This window comes from Aegilops tauschii, chromosome 6 (assembly GCF_002575655.3).
Source record: "Aegilops tauschii subsp. strangulata cultivar AL8/78 chromosome 6, Aet v6.0, whole genome shotgun sequence".
NCBI classification, from domain to species: domain Eukaryota; kingdom Viridiplantae; phylum Streptophyta; class Magnoliopsida; order Poales; family Poaceae; genus Aegilops; species Aegilops tauschii.
The window spans coordinates 411,480,912-411,499,475 of NC_053040.3; positions in this window are offsets into that span (position 1 = coordinate 411,480,912).

Genomic DNA, 18,564 nt, shown 5'->3' on the forward strand with positions numbered 1-18,564 from the left:
GGCAAGTCTCTTTACTCGTTCTGTAATACATCATCCCGCAACTAACTCATTAGTTGTAATGCTTGCAAGGCTTATAGTGATGTGCATTACTGAGTGGGCCCAGAGATACCTCTCCGACAATCGGAGTGACAAATCCTAATCGCAAAATACGCCAACCCAACAAGTACCTTCGGAGACACCTGTAGAGCACCTTTATAATCACCCAGTTATGTTCTGACGTTTGGTAGCACACAAAGTGTTCCTCCGGTAAACGGGAGTTGCATAATCTCATTGTCATAGGAACATGTATAAGTCATGAAGAAAGCAATAGCAACATACTAAACGATCAAGTGCTAAGCTAACGGAATGGGTCAAGTCAATCACATCATTCTCCTAATGATGTGATCCCGTTAATCAAATGACAACTCATGTCTATGGCTAGGAAACATAACCATCTTTGATCAACGAGCTAGTCAAGTAGAGGCATACTAGTGACACTCTGTTTGGCTATGTATTCACACAAGTATTATGTTTCTAGTTAATACAATTCTAGCATGAATAATAAACATTTATCATGAAATAAGGAAATAAACAATAACTTTATTATTGCCTCTAGGGCATATTTCCTTCAGTCTCCCACTTGCACTAGAGTCAATAATCTAGTTCACATCGCCATGTGATTTAACACCAATAATTCACATCACCATGTGATTAACACCCATAGTTCACATCGTCATGTGACCAACACCCAAAGGGTTTACTAGAGTCAATAATCTAGTTCACATCGCTATGTGATTAACACCCAAAGAGTACTAAGGTGTGATCATGTTTTGCTTGTGAGATAATTTTAGTCAACGGGTCTGTCACATTCAGATCCGTAAGTATTTTGCAAATTCTATGTCTACAATGCCCTGCACGGAGCTACTTTAGCTAATTGCTCCCACTTTCAATATGTATCCAGATGAAGACTTAGAGTCATCTGGATCGGTGCCAAAACTTGTATCGACGTAACCCTTTTACGACGAACCTTTTGTCACCTCCATAATCGAGAAACATATCCTTATTCCACTAAGGATAATTTTGACCGCTGTCCAATGATGTACTCCTAGATCACTATTGTACTCCCTTGCCAAAATCAGTGTAGGGTATACAATAGATCTGGTACATAGCATGGCACACTTTATAGAACCTATGGCTGAGGCATAGGGAATGACTTTCATTCTCTTTCTATCTTCTGCCGTGGTCGGGCTTTGAGTCTTACTCAATTTCACACCTTGTAACACAGGCAAGAACTCTTTCTTTGACTGTTCCATTTTGAACTACTTCAAAATATTGTCAAGGTATGTACTCATTGAAAAAACTTATCAAGCATTTTGATCTATCTCTATAGATCTTGATGCCCAATATGTAAGCAGCTTCACCGAGGTCTTTCTTTGAAAAACTCCTTTCAAACACTCCTTTATGCTTTGCAGAATAATTCTACATTATTTCCGATCAACAATATGTCATTCACATATACTTATCAGAAATGTTGTAGTGCTCCCACTCACTTTCTTGTAAATACAGGCTTCACCGCAAGTCTGTATAAAACTATATGCTTTGATCAACTCATCAAAGCGTATATTCCAACTCTGAGATGCTTGCACCAGTCCTTAGATGGATCGCTGGAGCTTGCACATTTTGTTAACACCTTTAGGATGGACAAAACCTTTTGGTTGCATCATATACAACTCTTCATTAATAAATCCATTAAGGAATGCAGTTTTGTTTATCCATTTGCCAGATTTCATAAAATGCGGCAATTGCTAACATGATTCGGACAGACTTAAGCATAGATACGAGTGAGAAACTCTCATCGTAGTCAGCACCCTGAACTTGTCGAAAACCTTTTGCGACAATTCTAGCTTTGTAGATAGTAACACTACTAACAGCGTCCTTCTTCCTCTTGAAGATCCATTTATTCTCAATGGCTTGCCGATCATCGGGCAAGTCAACCAAAGTCCACACTTTGTTCTCATACATGGATCCCATCTCAGATTTCATGGCCTCAAGCCATTTTGCGGAATCTAGGCTCACCATCGCTTCTTCATAGTTTGTAGGTTCGTCATGGTCTAGTAACATAACCTCTAGAATAGGATTACCGTACCACTCTGGTGCGGATCTCACTCTGGTTGACCTACAAGGTTCGGTAGTAACTTTATCTAAAGTTACATGATCGTCATCATTAGCTTCCTCAGTAATTGGTGTAGGAGTCACAGGAACAGATTTCTGTGATGAACTACGTTCCAATAAGGAAGCAGGTACAGTTACCTCATCAAGTTCTACTTGCCTCCCACTCACTTCTTTCACGAGAAACTCCTTCTCTAGAAAGGATCCATTCTTGGCAACGAATTTTCCTTCGGATCTGTGATAGAAGGTGTACCCAACAATTTCGTTTGGGTATCCTATGAAGACACACTTCTCTGATTTGGGTCCGAGCTTATCAGTTTGAAAGTTTTTCACATAAGCATCGCCGCCCCTAACTTTAAGAAACGACAACTTAGGTTTCTTGCTAAACCACAGTTCATACGGTGTCGTCTCAACGGATTGAGGTGGTGCCCTTTTTTAACGTGAATGCAGGTGTCTCTAATGCATAACCCCAAAACTATAGTGGTAAATCGGTAAGAAACATCATAGATTGCACTATATCCAATAAAGTACGGTTATGACGTTCGGACACACCATTATGTTGTGGTGTTCCAGGTGGCACGAATTTGTGAAACTATTCCACATTGATTTAATTTGAAGACCAAACTCGTAACTCAAATATTTGTCTCCGCGATCAGATCGTAGAAACCTTATTTTATTGTCACGATGATTTTCCATTTCACTCTGAAATTCTTTGAAATTTTCAAATGTTTCAGACTTATGTTCCATCAAGTAGATATACCCATATCAGCTGAAATCATCTGTGAAGGTCAGAAAATAACGATACCTGCCGCGAGCCTCGACACTCATCGGATCGCATACATCAGCATGTATTATTTCCAATAAGTCTATTGCTCGCTCCACTGTTCCGGAGAACGGAGTCTTAGTCATCTTGCCCATAAGGCATGGTTCGCAAGCATCAAGTGATTCCAAAAGCCCATCAGCATGGAGTTTCTTCATGCGCTTTACACCAATATGACTTAAATGGCAGTGCCACAAATAAGTTGCACTATCATAATTAACTTTGCATCTTTTGGTTTCAATATTATGAATATGTGTATCACTATGATCGAGATCCAACGAACCATTTTCATTGGGAGTGTAACCATATAAGGTTTTATTCATGTAAACAAAACAACAATTATTCTCTATCTTAAATGAATAACCGTTTTGCAATAAACATGATCAAATCATATTCATGCTCAACACAAACACCAAATAACACTTATTTAGGTTCAACACTAATCCCGAAAGTATAGGGAGTGTGCGATGATGATCATATCAATCTTGGAACCACTTCCAACACACATCGTCACTTCACCCTTAACTAGTCTCTGTTCATTCTGCAACTCCCGTTTCGAGTTACTAATCTTAGCAACTGAACTAGTATCAAATACTGAGGGGTTGTTATAAACACTATTAAAGTACACATCAATAACATGTATATCAAATATACCTTTGTTCACTTTGCCATCCTTCTTATCCGCCAAATACTTGGGGTAGTTCCGCTTCCAGTGACCAGTTCCTTTGCAGTAGAAGCACTCAGTCTCAGGCTTAGGTCAAGACTTGGGCTTCTTCACTTGAGCAGCAACTCGCTTGCCGTTCTTCTTGAAGTTCCCCTTCTTCCCTTTGCCCTTTTCTTGAAACTAGTGGTCTTGTCAACCATCAACACTTGATGTTTTTCTTAATTTCTACCTTCGTCGAATTCAGCATCACGAAGAGCTTGGGAATCATTTCCGTTATCCCTTGCATATTATAGTTCATCACGAAGTTCTAGTAACTTGGTCATAGTGACTAGAGAACTCTGTCAATCACTATCTTATCTGGAAGATTAACTCCCACTTGATTCAAGTGATTGTAGTACTCAGACATTCTGAGCATATGCTCACTAGCTGAGCAATTCTCCTCCATCTTGTAGGCAAAGTACTGTCAGAGGTCTCATAACTCTCGACACGGGCATGAGTATGAATTACCAATTTCAACCCTTAGAACATCTTATATGCTCTGTGGCGTTCAAAACATTTTTGAAGTCCCGGTTCTAAGCCATAAAGCATGGTGCACTTAACTATCAAGTAGTCATCATACTGAGCTTTTGTCAAACGTTCATAACGTCTGCATCTGCTCCTGCAATAGGTCTGTCACCTAGCGGTGCATCAAGGACATTATACTTCTGTGCAGCAATGAGGAAAATCCTCAGATCACGGATCCAATCCGTATCATTGCTACTAACATCTTTCAACTTAGTTTTCTCTAGGATCATATCAAAAATAAAACAGGGGAGCTAAATGCGATCAATTGATCTACAACATATATATGCAAATACTACCACGACTAAGTTCATGATAAATTAAAGTTCAATTAATCATATTACTTAAGAACTCCCACTTAGATAGACATCCCTCTAATCATCTAAGTGATCACGTGATCCAAATCAACTAAACCATAACCGATCATCACGTGAAATGGAGTAGCTTTCAATGGTGAACATCACTATGTTGATCATATCTACTATATGATTCACGCTCGACCTTTCGGTCTCGGTATTCCGAGGCCATATCTGCATATGCTAGGCTCGTCCAGTTTAACCTGAGTATTCTGTGTGTGCAAAACTGGCTTGCACCCGTTGTAGATGGACGTAGAGCTTATCACACCCGATCATCACGTGGTGTCTGGGCACGACGAACTTTGGCAACAGTGCATACTCAGGGAGAACACTTTTATCTTGAAATTTAGTACGAGATCATCTTATAATGCTACCATCAATCAAAGCAAGATAAGATGCATAAAAGATAAACATCACATGCAATCACTATAAGTGATATGATATGGCCTTCATCATCTTGTGCTTGTGATCTCCATCTCCGAAGCACCGTCATGATCACCATCGTCACCGGCGCGACACCTTGATCTCCATCGTAGCATCGTTGTCGTCTCGCCAATCTTATGCTTCTACGACTATCGCTACCGCTTAGTGATAAAGTAAAGCATTACAGGGCGATTGCATTGCATACAATGAAGAGACAACCATATGGCTCCTGCCAGTTGCCGATAACTCGGTTACAAAATATGATCATCTCATACATTAAAATTTAGCATCATGCTTTGACCATATCACATCACAACATGCCCTGCAAAAACAAGTTAGACGTCCTCTACTGTGTTGTTGCAAGTTTTTACGTGGCTGCTATGGGCTGATCAAGAACCATTCTTACCTACGCATCAAAACCACAACGATAGTTTGTCAAGTTGGTGCTGTTTTAACCTTCGCAAGGACCGGGCGTAGCCACACTCGGCTCAACTAAAGTTGGAGAAACTGACACCCGCCAGCCACTTGTGTGCAAAGCACGTCGGTAGAACCAGTCTCGCGTAAGCGTACGCGTAATGTCGGTCCAGGTCGCTTCATCCATCAATACCTCCGAACCAAAGTATGACATGCTGGTAAACAGTACGACTTATATCGCCCACAACTCACTTGTGTTCTACTCGTGCATATGACAGCTATGCATAAAACCAGGCTCGAATGCCAGTTTTGGGGAACGTAGTAATTTCAAAAATTTCCTATGCACACGCAAGATCATGGTGATGCATAGCAACGAGAGGGGAGAGTGTTGTCTACGTACCCTCGTAGACCGTAAGCGGAAGTGTTATATCAACGCGGTTGATGTAGTCGTACGTCTTCACGATCCGACCGATCCAAGTACCGAAAGCACGACACCTCCAAGTTCTGCACACGTTTGGCTCGGTGACGTCCTCGCCTTCTCGATCCAGCAAGAGGGGCGAAGTAGTAGATGAGTTCCGGCAGCACGACGGCGTGGTGACGGTGTTGTTGAAGAACAATCTTTGCAGGGCTTCGCCTAAGCACTACGAAAACTCTGACGGAGCATAAACTAGAGGAGACGGGGTTGCCGGCACCCGGCTTGGTGTTTCTTGATGTGTCTTGGGTGCTAGCCCTACCCCTCTATTTATATGTTGAGCCTTGGGGTCGAAACTTGGAGTAAAAGCCTCCACAAAGTCGGTTTCACCCGAAAGGCAAGAGTCCTTCTCGGACTCCAGGGCAGACGCCAGGGTTCCCGGCATCTGGACCCAGATGCTAGGGACCCTGGCGTCTGGCCCCTGGAATCCGCAAAACTTCCTTTTGTGCTTTCCAAAAACCTCATGGGCTTTGCCCTTTGGCCCAGATAAAGTGTTCTCGTGCCCAAACATTTCGGGAAACATCCGGAACCCCTTCCGCTGGATTCGGGAACCTTTCCGGAGATCAAACACTACTATCCACATATCAATATTTACTTCCGGACCATTCCGGAGTTCCTCTTCATATCCGTGATCTCATCCAAAACTCCGAACAACATTCGGTCACCAACATACATAACTCATAGTACTATATCGTCAACGAACGTTAAGCATGCGGACCCTACGGGTTTGAGAACTATGTAGACATGACCGAGACACCTCTCTTGTCAAGAACCAATAGCGGGACCTGGATGCCCATATTGGCTCCTACATATTCTACGAAGATCTTTATCGGTCAGACTGCATAACAACATACGTTGTGCCCTTTGTCATCGGTATGTTACTTGCCCGAGATTCGGTCGTAGGTATCTCAACACCTAGTTCAATCTCGTTACTGGCAATTCTCTTTAGTCGTTCCGTAATACATCATCCCGCAACTAACTCATTAGTTGTAATGCTTGCAAGGCTTATAGTGATGTGCATTACCGAGTGGGCCCAGAGATACCTCTCCGACAATCGGAGTGACAAATCCTAATCTCGAAATACGCCAACCCAACAAGTACCTTCGGAGACACCTGTAGAGCACCTTTATAATCACCCAGTTACGTTGTGACGTTTGGTAGCACACAAAGTGTTCCTCCGGTAAACGGGAGTTGCATAATCTCATAGTCATAGGAACATGTATAAGTTATGAAGAAAGCAATAGCAACATACTAAACGATCAAGTGCTAAGCTAACGGAATAGGTCAAGTCAATCACGTCATTCTCCTAATGATTTGATCCCGTTAATGAAATGACAACGCATGTCTATGGCTAGGAAATATAACCATCTTTGATCAACGAGCTAGTCAAGTAGAGGCATACTAGTGACACTCTGTTTGTCTATGTATTCACACAAGTATTATGTTTCTAGTTAATACAATTCTAGCATGAATAATAAACATTTATCATGAAATAAGGAAATAAACAATAACTTTATTATTGCCTCTAGGGCATATTTCCTTCAGTCTCCCACTTGCACTAGAGTCAATAATCTAGTTCACATCGCCATGTGATTTAACACCAATAATTCACATCACCATGTGATTAACACCCATAGTTCACATCGTCATGTGACCAACACCCAAAGGGTTTACTAGAGTCAATAATCTAGTTCACATCGCTATGTGATTAACACCCAAAGAGTACTAAGGTGTGATCATGTTTTGCTTGTGAGATAATTTTAGTCAACGGGTCTGTCACATTCAGATCCGTAAGTATTTTGCAAATTCTATGTCTACAATGCCCTGCACGGAGCTACTTTAGCTAATTTCTCCCACTTTCAATATGTATCCAGATGAAGACTTAGAGTCATCTGGATCAGTGCCAAAACTTGTATCGACGTAACCCTTTTATGACGAACCTTTTGTCACCTCCATAATCGAGAAACATATCCTTATTCCACTAAGGATAATTTTGACCGCTGTCCAATGATGTACTCCTAGATCACTATTGTACTCCCTTGCCAAAATCAGTGTAGGGTATACAATAGATCTAGTACATAGCATGGCACACTTTATAGAACCTATGGCTGAGGCATAGGGAATGACTTTCATTCTCTTTCTATCTTCTGCCGTGGTCGGGCTTTGAGTCTTACTCAATTTCACACCTTGTAACACAGGCAAGAACTCTTTCTTTGACTGTTCCATTTTGAACTACTTCAAAATATTGTCAAGGTATGTACTCATTGAAAAAACTTATCAAGCATTTTGATCTATCTCTATAGATCTTGATGCCCAATATGTAAGCAGCTTCACCGAGGTCTTTCTTTGAAAAACTCCTTTCAAACACTCCTTTATGCTTTGCAGAATAATTCTACATTATTTCCGATCAACAATATGTCATTCACATATACTTATCAGAAATGTTGTAGTGCTCCCACTCACTTTCTTGTAAATACAGGCTTCACCGCAAGTCTGTATAAAACTATATGCTTTGATCAACTCATCAAAGCGTATATTCCAACTCTGAGATGCTTGCACCAGTCCTTAGATGGATCGCTGGAGCTTGCACATTTTGTTAACACCTTTAGGATGGACAAAACCTTTTGGTTGCATCATATACAACTCTTCATTAATAAATCCATTAAGGAATGCAGTTTTGTTTATCCATTTGCCAGATTTCATAAAATGCGGCAATTGCTAACATGATTCGGACAGACTTAAGCATAGATACGAGTGAGAAACTCTCATCGTAGTCAACACCCTGAACTTGTCGAAAACCTTTTGCGACAATTCTAGCTTTGTAGATAGTAACACTACTAACAGCGTCCTTCTTCCTCTTGAAGATCCATTTATTCTCAATGGCTTGCCGATCATCGGGCAAGTCAACCAAAGTCCACACTTTGTTCTCATACATGGATCCCATCTCAGATTTCATGGCCTCAAGCCATTTTGCGGAATCTAGGCTCACCATCGCTTCTTCATAGTTTGTAGGTTCGTCATGGTCTAGTAACATAACCTCCAGAATAGGATTACCGTACCACTCTGGTGCGGATCTCACTCTGGTTGACCTACAAGGTTCGGTAGTAACTTTATCTAAAGTTACATGATCGTCATCATTAGCTTCCTCACTAATTGGTGTAGGAGTCACAGGAACAGATTTCTGTGATGAACTACGTTCCAATAAGGAAGCAGGTACAGTTACCTCATCAAGTTCTACTTGCCTCCCACTCACTTCTTTCACGAGAAACTCCTTCTCTAGAAAGGATCCATTCTTGGCAACGAATTTTCCTTCGGATCTGTGATAGAAGGTGTACCCAACAATTTCGTTTGGGTATCCTATGAAGATGCACTTCTCTAATTTGGGTCCGAGCTTATCAGTTTGAAAGTTTTTCACATAAGCATCGCCGCCCCTAACTTTAAGAAACGACAACTTAGGTTTCTTGCTAAACCACAGTTCATACGGTGTCGTCTCAACGGATTGAGGTGGTGCCCTTTTTTAACGTGAATGCAGGTGTCTCTAATGCATAACCCCAAAACTATAGTGGTAAATTGGTAAGAAACATCATAGATTGCACTATATCCAATAAAGTATGGTTATGACGTTCGGACACACCATTATGTTGTGGTGTTCCAGGTGGCACGAATTTGTGAAACTATTCCACATTATTTTAATTTGAAGACCAAACTCGTAACTCAAATATTTGTCTCCGCGATCAGATCGTAGAAACCTTATTTTATTGTCACGATGATTTTCCATTTCACTATGAAATTCTTTGAACTTTTCAAATGTTTCAGACTTATGTTCCATCAAGTAGATATACCCATATCAGCTCAAATCATCTGTGAAGGTCAGAAAATAACGATACCTCCCGCGAGCCTCAACACTCATCCGATCGCATACATCAGTATGTATTATTTCCAATAAGTCTGTTGCTCGCTCCATTGTTCCGGAGAACGGAGTCTTAGTCATCTTGCCCATAAGGCATGGTTCGCAAGCATCAAGTGATTCCAAAAGCCCATCAGCATGGAGTTTCTTCATGCGCTTTACACCAATATGACTTAAACGGAAGTGCCACAAATAAGTTGCACTATCATAATTAACTTTCCATCTTTTGGTTTCAATATTATGAATATGTGTATCACTATGATCGAGATCGAACGAACCATTTTCATTGGGTGTGTAACCATATAAGGTTTTATTCATGTAAACAGAACAACAATTATTCTCTATCTTAAATGAATAACCGTTTTGCAATAAACATGATCAAATCATATTCATGCTCAACGCAAACACCAAATAAGACTTATTTAGGTTCAACACTAATCCCGGAAGTATAGGGAGTGTGCGACGATGATCATATCAATCTTGGATGCACTTCCAACACACATCGTCACTTCACCCTTAACTAGTCTCTGTTCATTCTGCAACTCCCGTTTCGAGTTACTAATCTTAGCAACTGAACTAGTATCAAATACTGAGGGGTTGCTATAAACACTATTAAAGTACACATCAATAACATGTATATCAAATATACCTTTGTTCACTTTGCCATCCTTCTTATCCGCCAAATACTTGGGGTAGTTCCGCTTCCAGTGACCAGTTCCTTTGCAGTAGAAGCACTCAGTCTCAGGCTTAGGTCAAAACTTGGGCTTCTTCACTTGAGCAGCAACTCGCTTGTCGTTCTTCTTGAAGTTCCCCTTCTTCCCTTTGCCATTTTCTTGAAACTAGTGGTCTTGTCAACCATCAACACTTGATGTATTTCTTGATTTCTACCTTCGTCGATTTCAGCATCACGAAGAGCTTGGGAATCATTTCCGTTATCCCCTGCATATTATAGTTCATCACGAAGTTCTAGTAACTTGGTGATAGTGACTAGAGAACTCTGTCAATCACTATCTTATCTGGAAGATTAACTCCCACTTGATTCAAGTGATTGTAGTACTCAGACATTCTGAGCATATGCTCACTAGCTGAGCAATTCTCCTCCATCTTGTAGGCAAAGTACTGTCAAAGGTCGCATACCTCTCGACACGGGCATGAGTATGAAATACCAATTTCAACTCTTAGAACATCTTATAAGCTCTGTGGTGTTCAAAACATTTTTGAAGTCCCGGTTCTAAGCCGTAAAGCATGGTGCACTAAACTATCAAGTAGTCATCATACTGAGCTTTTGTCAAACGTTCATAACGTCTGCATCTGCTCCTGCAATAGGTCTGTCACCTAGCGGTGCATCAAGGACATTATACTTCTGTGCAGCAATGAGGAAAATCCTCAGATCACGGATCCAATCCGTATCATTGCTACTAACATCTTTCAACTTAGTTTTCTCTAGGATCATATCAAAAATAAAACAGGGGAGCTAAACGCGAGCAATTGATCTACAACATATATATGCAAATACTACCAGGACTAAGTTCATGATAAATTAAAGTTCAATTAATCATATTTCTTAAGAACTCCCACTTAGATAGACATCCCTCTAATCATCTAAGTGATCACGTGATCCAAATCAACTAAACCATAACCGATCATCACGTGAAATGGAGTAGCTTTCAATGGTGAGCATCACTATGTTGATCATATCTACTATATGATTCACGCTCGACCTTTCGGTCTCAGTGTTCCGAGGCCATATCTGCATATGCTAGGGTCGTCAAGTTTAACGTGAGTATTCTGCGTGTGCAAAACTGGCTTGCACCCGTTGTAGATGGACGTAGAGCTTATCACACCCGATCATCAAGTGGTGTCTGGGCACGACGAACTTTGGCAACGGTGCATAGTCAGGGAGAACACTTTTATCTTGAAATTTAGTGAGAGATCATTTTATAATGCTACCGTCAATCAAAGCAAGATAAGATGCATAAAAGATAAACATCACATGCAATCAATATAAGTGATATGATATGGCCTTCATCATCTTGTGCTTGTGATCTCCATCTCCGAAGCACCGTCATGATCACCATTGTCACCGGCGCGACACCTTGATATCCATCGTAGCATCGTTGTCGTCTCGCCAATCTTATGCTTCTACGACTATCGCTACCGCTTAGTGATAAAGTAAAGCATTACAGGGCGATTGCATTGCATACAATGAAGCGACAACCATATGGCTCCTGCCAGTTGCCGATAACTCGGTTACATAACATGATCATCTCATACAATAAAATTTAGCATCATGCTTTGACCATATCACATCACAACATGCCCTGCAAAAACAAGTTAGACGTCCTCTACTTTGTTGTTGCAAGTTTTTGCGTGGCTGCTACGGGCTGAGCAAGAACCGTTCTTACCTACGCATCAAAACAACAACGATAGTTTGTCCAGTTGGTGCTATTTTAACCTTCGCAAGGACCGGGCGTAGCCACACTCGGTTCAACTAAAGTTGGAGAAACTGACACCCGCCAGCCACCTGTGTGCAAAGCACGTTGGTAGAACCAGTCTCGCGTAAGCGTACGCGTAATGTCCGTCCAGGCCGCTTCATCCAACAATACCGCCGAACCAAAGTATGACATGTTGGTAAGCAGTATGATTTATATCGCCCACAACTCACTTGTGTTCTACTCGTGCATATGACATCTACGCATAAAACCAGGCTCGGATGCCGCTGTTGGGGAATGTAGTAATTTCAAAAATTTCCTACGCACACGCAGGATCATGGTGATGCATAGCAACGAGAGGGGAGAGTGTTGTCTGCGTACCCTCGTAGACCGTAAGCGGAAGCGTTATATCAATGCGGTTGATTTAGTCGTACGTCTTCACGATCCGACCGATCCAAGTACCGAAAGCACGGCACCTCCGAGTTCTGCACATGTTCGGCTCGGTGACGTCGTCGCCTTCTCGATCCAGCAAGAGGGGCGAAGTAGTAGATGAGTTCCGGCAGCACGACGACGTGGTGACGGTGTTGGTGAAGAACAATCTTCGCAGGGCTTCGCCTAAGGACTACGAAAACTATGACGGAGGATAAACTAGAGGAGACGGGGTTGCCCGCACACGACTTGTTTTTTCTTGCTGTGTCTTGGGTGCGGGCCCTACCCCTCTATTTATATGTTGAGCCTTGGGGTCGAAACTTGGAGTAAAAGCCTCCACAAAGTCGGTTTCACCCGAAAGGCAAGAGTCCTTCTCGGAGTCCAGGGCCAGACGCCAGGGTTCCCGCCATCTGGACCCAAACGCCAGGGACCCTGGCGTCTGGCCCCTGGACTCCACAAAACTTCCTTTTGCGCTTTCCAAAAACCTCGTGGGCTTTCCCCTTTGGCCCAGATAAAGTGTTCTCGTGCCCAAACATTTCGGGAAACATCCGTAAACCCTTCCGATGGATTCCGGAACCTTTCCAGAGATCAAACACCACTATCCACATATTAATCTTTACTTCCGGACCATTCCGGAGTTCCTCGTCATATCCCTGATCTCATCCAAAACTCCAAACAACATTCGGTCAACAACATACATAACTCATAGTACTATATCGTCAACGAACGTTAAGCGTGCGGACCCTACGGGTTCGAGAACTATGTAGACATGACCGAGACACCTCTCTTGTCAATAACCAATAGCGGGACCTGGATGCCCATATGGGCTCCTACATATTCTATCAAGATCTTTATCGGTCAGACCGCATAACAACATACGTTGTTCCCTTTGTCATCGGTATGTTACTTGCCCGAGATTCGATCGTAGGTATCTCAACACCTAGTTCAATCTCGTTACCGGCAAGTCTCTTTACTCGTTCCGTAATACATCATCCTGCAACTAACTCATTAGTTGCAATGATTGCAAGGCTTATAGTGATGTGCATTACTGAGTGGGCCCAGAGATACCTCTCCGACAATCGGAGTGACAAATCCTAATCTCGAAATACGCCAACCCAACAAGTACCTTCGGAGACACCTGTAGAGCACCTTTATAATCACCCAGTTACATTGTGACGTTTGGTAGCACACAAAGTGTTCCTCCGGTAAACGGGAGTTGCATAATCTCATTGTCATAGGAACATGTATAAGTCATGAAGAAAGCAATAGCAACATACTAAACGATCAAGTGCTAAGCTAACTGAATGCGTCAAGTCAATCACATCATTCTCCTAATGATGTGATCCCGTTAATCAAATGACAACTCATGTCTATGGCTAGGAAACATAACCATCTTTGATCAACGAGCTAGTCAAGTAGAGGCATACTAGTGACACTCTGTTTGTCTATGTATTCACACAAGTATTATGTTTCCAGTTAATACAATTCTAGCATGAATAATAAACATTTATTATGAAATAAGGAAATAAACTATAACTTTATTATTGCCTCTAGGGCATATTTCCTTCATTGCGTGGGCGGCCGGTGAGCAGACCTAGCTACCTCCTTAAAAAAGGCAGGAGCTGACCAGTCCAACCCGGCGCGCGCCGCTCAGTCGCTGACGTCTAATAAGCTTCGGCTGATGCATACGACGCAGAACACCCATACTATGCCCACGTGATGGTTAGTGCTATCAGGCCAGAGGCCCCTCGGATCAAATATCCAAATCGTAGTGGATTAGGAGCACACGGTAACAAGCAGAGACTCACGAAAGATGTGACCCCGTTGCCCCGTCTCGAGGACTTGCGGCAAGGGCTAAGAATGCCCGACCACGCCTCGTAAGTATCTCGCGGGCACCTTCCAGGTCAACCCGACTCCACATCACTCGCGGGTACCCCTCTGGGTCGACCCGCCTTTCCAAGAAACAGCTGTAAATTCCAAGTATCCGTGTGTCCAAACATCAAGGGGAAAACCCAAGGAATCACCCCCGGTGAATTCCACTCGATGTAATCATCAAGGTGAATGTAAGAGGAACCACCCCCGAGGTTCACATTTGAGGGGTTGCACGACAGAGTCGTATCGGAAGTGGTTAAGGCGGAATCACCCCCGATGACCACGACCGAATAGCTACACTACAGGGTTAACATCAGAAGTGCTGTAGAGGTCTCACCCTCGGCACTCGATAGTAACCCAGTAGTGTCGAGCAACTAAGGGGAAAGTGATGTGCGGTGCCGGGGCCTGGTCTTCGATCCCGTTGATTGGGTCTTGAATGATGAAGCAGGGGCAACAAGGACAAGGTGGGGGTCACTGATGGATCACTAACCGACCTATACTAAGCAGTTTAGGATAAGCAGGTAAGGTACAGCAGCAGATACAAAAGCAGGCTATGCATCAGAATAGGAGCAAACAATTACAGTAGCAAAATCAAATGCAAGCATGAGAGAATGGAATGGGCGATATCGGGATGATCAAAGGGGGGGGGCCTGTTGGTGAACGTAGCAATAATTCAAAATTTTCTACGCATCACCAAGATCAATCTATGGAGTCATCTAGCAACGAGAGAGAGGAGTGCATCTACATACCCTTGTAGATCGCGAGCGGAAGCGTTCAAGAGAACGGGGTTGATGGAGTCGTACTCGTCGTGATCCAAATCACCGATGATCCTAGCGCCGAACGGACGGCACCTCCGCGTTCAACACACGTACGGAGCAGCGACGTCTCCTCCTTCTTGATCCAGCAAGGGGGGAGGAGAGGTTGATGGAGATCCAGCAGCACGACGGCGTGGTGGTGGAAGTAGCGCGATCCCGCCAGGGCTTTGCCAAGCGCAAGCGGGGAGGAAGAGGTGTCACGGGAGGGAGAGGGAGGCGCCAGGGCTTAGATATTGCTGCCCTCCCTTCCCCCCACTATATATAGGGCCAAGGGAGAGGGGGGCGCAGCCTTGGCCCTTCCTCCAAGGAAGGGTGCGGCCAGGGAGGAGTCCTTCCCCCCCAAGGCACCTCGGAGGTGCTTTCCCCCTTTAGGACTCTCCCTTTTCCTTATCTCTTGGCGCATGGGCCTCTTGGGGCTGGTGCCCTTGGCCCATATAGGCCAAGGCGCACCCCCTACAGCCCATGTGCCCCCCCGGGGCTGGTGGACCCCCGGACCCCTTTCGGCACTCCCGGTACAATACCGATAAAGTGCGAAACTTTTCCGGCGACCAAAATAAGACTTCCCATATATAAATCTTTACCTCCGGACCATTCCGGAACTCCTCGCGACGTCCGGGATCTCATCTGGGACTCCGAACAACTTTCGGGTTACCGCATACTAATATCTCTATAACCCTAGCATCACCGAACCTTAAGTGTGTAGACCCTACGGGTTCGGGAGACAGGTAGACATGACCGAGACGACTCTCCGGTCAATAACCAACAGCGGGATCTGGATACCCATGTTGGCTCCCACATGCTCCTCGATGATCTCATCGGATGAACCACGATGACGAGGATTCAATCAATCCCGTATACAATTCCCTTTGTTTATCGGTATGGTACTTGCCCGAGATTCGATCGTCGGTATCCCGATACCTTGTTCAATCTCGTTACCGGCAAGTCTCTTTACTCGTTCCGTAACACATCATCCCGTGATCAACTCCTTGGTCACATTGTGCACATTATGATGATGTCCTACCGAGTGGGCCCAGAGATACCTCTCCGTTTACACGGAGTGACAAATCCCAGTCTCGATTCGTGCCAACCCAACAGACATTTTCGGAGATACCTGTAGTGCACCTTTATAGCCACCCAGTTACGTTGTGATGTTTGGTACACCCAAAGCATTCCTATGTTATCCGGGAGTTGCACAATCTCATGGTCTAAGGAACTGATACTTGACATTAGAAAAGCTCTGAGCAAACGAACTACACGATCTTGTGCTAGGCTTAGGATTGGGTCTCGTCCATCACATCATTCTCCTAATGATGTGATCCCGTTATCAACGACATCCAATGTCCATGGTCAGGAAACCGTAACCATCTATTGATCAACGAGCTAGTCAACTAGAGGCTTACTAGGGACATGGTGTTGTCTATGTATCCACACATGTATCTGAGTTTCCTATCAATACAATTCTAGCATGGATAATAAACGATTATCATGAACAAGGAAATATAATAATAACCTATTTATTATTGCCTCTAGGGCATATTTCCAACAGTCTCCCACTTGCACTAGAGTCAATAATCTAGTCCACATCACCATGTGATTAACACTCACAGGTCACATCACCATGTGACCAACATCCAAAGAGTTTACTAGAGTCAACAATCTAGTTCACATCACTATGTGATTAACACTCAATGAGTTCTGGTTTGATCATGTTATGCTTGTGAGAGAGGTTATTAGTCAACGGGTCTGAACCTTTCAGATCCGTGTGTGCTTTACGAATATCTATGTCATCTTGTGGATGCTACCACGCGCTACTTGGAGCCATTTCAAATAATTGCTCTACTATACGAATCCGGTTTACTACTCAGAGTCATCCGGATTAGTGTCAAAGTTCGCATCGACGTAACCCTTTACGACGAACTCCTTTTCACCTCCATAATCGAGAAAATTCCTTAGTCCACTAGATACTAAGGATAAGTTCGACTGCTGTCATGTGATCCATTCCCGGATCACTATTGTACCCCTTGACCAACTCATGGCAAGGCACACTTCATGTGCGGTACACAGCATAGCATACTGTAGAGCCTACGTCTGAAGCATAGGGGACGACCTTCGTCCTTTCTCTCTCTTCTGCTGTGGTCAGGTCTTGAGTCTTACTCAATACTCACACCTTGTAACACAGCCAAGAACTCCTTCTTTGCTGATCTATTTTGAACTCTTTCAAAATCATGTCAAGGTGTGCGTTCTTTGAAAGTATCATCAGGCGTCTTGATCTATCTCTATAGATCTTGATGCCCAATACGTAAGCAGCTTTATCCAGGTCTTCCTTTGAAAAACTCCTTTCAAACAACCCTTTATGCTTCCCAGAAATTTTACATCATTTCGGATCAACAATATGTCATTCACATATACTTATCAGAAATGTTGTAGCGCTCCCACTCACTTTATTGTAAATACAAGTTTCTAACAAACTTTGTATAAACCCAAAAACTTTGATCACTCCATCAAAGCGTATATTCTGACTCCGAGATGCTTGCTCTAGTCCTTGGAAGGATCGCTGGAGCTAGCATACCTTTTAGCATCCTTATGATCGACAAAACCCTTCTGATTGTATCACATACAACCTTTCCTTACGAAAACTGGTAAGGAAACTTGTTTTGACATCCATCTGCCAGATTTCATAAATGCAGCTAATGCTAACATGATTCCGACGGACTTAAGCATCGCTACGGATGAGAAAATCTCATCGTAGTCAACTCCTTGAACTTGTGAAAATTCTCTTTGCCACAAGTCGAGCTTCATAGACGGTAACATTACCGTCCATGTCCGTCTTCTTCTTAAAGATCCATTTATCTCAATGGCTTGCCGATCATCGGGCAAGTTCACCAAAGTCCATGCTTTGTTCTGATACATGGATCCTATCTCGGATTTCATGGCCTCTAACCATTTGTCGGAATCCGGGCCCACCATCGCTTCTCCATAGCTCGTAGGTTCATTGTTGTCTAGCAACATGACTTCCAAGACAGGATCACGTACCACTCTGAAGTAGTACGCATCCTCGTCGTCCTACGAGGTTTGGTAGTGACTTGATCCGAAGTTTCATGATCACTATCATAAGCTTCCACTTCAATTGGTGTAGGTGCCACAGGAACAACTTCCTGTTCCCTGCTACACACTAGTTGAAGTGACGGTTCAATAACCTTATCAACTCTCCACCATCCTCCCACTCAATTCTTTCGAGAGAAACTTTTCCT